This window comes from Nematolebias whitei, chromosome 8 (genome assembly GCF_014905685.2).
Source record: "Nematolebias whitei isolate Nwh7 chromosome 8, NemWhi1, whole genome shotgun sequence".
NCBI lineage: Eukaryota > Metazoa > Chordata > Actinopteri > Cyprinodontiformes > Rivulidae > Nematolebias > Nematolebias whitei.
Window position 1 is genome coordinate 20795984 of NC_056505.1, and position 1818 is coordinate 20797801.

Here is a 1818-nt window from a genome sequence, read left to right on the forward strand (position 1 = left end):
TAGTGTTAGCCCTGAGGCCTCTGAAAATTATTTTATTTGATCAATTATGGAACCTTGTGCTTTTTTAAGAAGACAGTAGTGTCATCTGCTAACTTGCTGATAATTAATTCTGTACCAAAGACGTCTAATTTCTCAATGTCTGAACAGTTTTTAAGATGGATTGCTAACATTTCTGCAGCTAAAATAAAAAGATATGGGGAGGTGGGACATCCTTGAAGAATACCAACATGTTAAATCTAGCAGTGGTGCCTTTAGGTAGCATTACACAACTATTGATGTTTTGATATATACTTCTTAAATTAACAAACTTTTCTCCAAATCCTAAACAATAAAAATTGGTGTTCCACTGAGTCGAAGGCTTTGCAGAGGCACGCTGTCCCAGCAGCGCCCTCTAGCGAGCAGAAGTAATAACAGCACGAGGTGACGGTCGACCCTGCTGTAAAGTTTAGTGCTTCTCGATTATTTTCTGTTATCCCCCCCCAACTCTCCACCGCGACTGTAATTAGTCTCTATAAAATTGTTATAAGTACACCGCTGCCTAACATTGTGTCCTTATTAACATTAAAGAAAAAAAAAAGAATATAGATCAACTTACAAGGAAGAATAACTTTATTAACATTGTTTTTTAGTCTGTAACAGAAACAACTTAAAGTGCATCAATTTGCCTGAAAAAAAAAAAAAAAAAAAAGCAATCCTTTTTAAAACTGTAAACATTTTGGACCATTTGATACTGAAAAAAAATTGATATACGCAATAAATAATAATAAATTCAAATTGATCAGCAACATTTTAACTCAGGAGTGTTATATAAAAGACTTTGACCTACAAAACAAAAATGAATAAAACAATTTATGCTGTGTTTTTAATCAATCAATCAGGATCAATGAGCACACTCATCGATAAAACAAAAAAAATTTTGTCGACATGAAAGAAGAAAGAGGGGCAGGTTACCCTCTCGCTTTAAACAACAACAAAGTCCATGCTCAATAATCCAGGTATACAATCCAACATTTTTCAGTCAGGTCATCTGAACTCTTTTTTGTGTGCTGAAACGTTTCACCTTCGGTCCGGAAGGCTTCACCAGTCAAGGAAACACAACAAAACTGATTCTTCCCCCAACAGCTTACTCCAAAGTGGAACAAACCAGTTCTGCTTGTGATAAGATGGTCTCTTTGGTATGCCCCTCCTCCATTGCCGGCCCTCTTCCTTGTTGACAGTCTTGTCCAACTGGTTGAAAACCTCAAAGTCCATGCTCAATAATCCAGGTATACAATCCTCTCGCTTTGAGTTTACTTTGTCACCTGCATGCTGTGGGTGAAAAACGTCCAGATCATCAAAAAACTAGTGCACTAACTAACTAAACTGGTGCACTAAGATTCATAACTGGCTGTGATTATCGTACCCACCACTGCACCCTGTATTCACTGGTTAACTGGACATCATTAACTTCACGCAGATACATTTTCATTTTTAAATCACTTCTTGGTCTGTTGCCTTCATACATCTCCTCCTACATGTCTCTGTGTGAGTGCAGCTACAGCGTGCGCTCTCAGGACATTATTACCTGCAGTGTTCCCTCAATGAGGACTGAACTAGGCAAGAGGGCCTTCTCCTACTCCGCTCCTGCTTCCTGGAATATCTTGCAAAAAGATTTGAAGCTCTCAACCTTGACCTCTCTAAGTGGCTTTAATAATCTATTGGACTCCTGGCAGGGACCAATGCAGACATGTTCCTGTTTTTAGTTTTCTACATTTGCCTTATAATCTAGCTGTTTTTTTTGTTACTTTTTCCTTTTAGCCATCCTATTTGTAAAAAAAA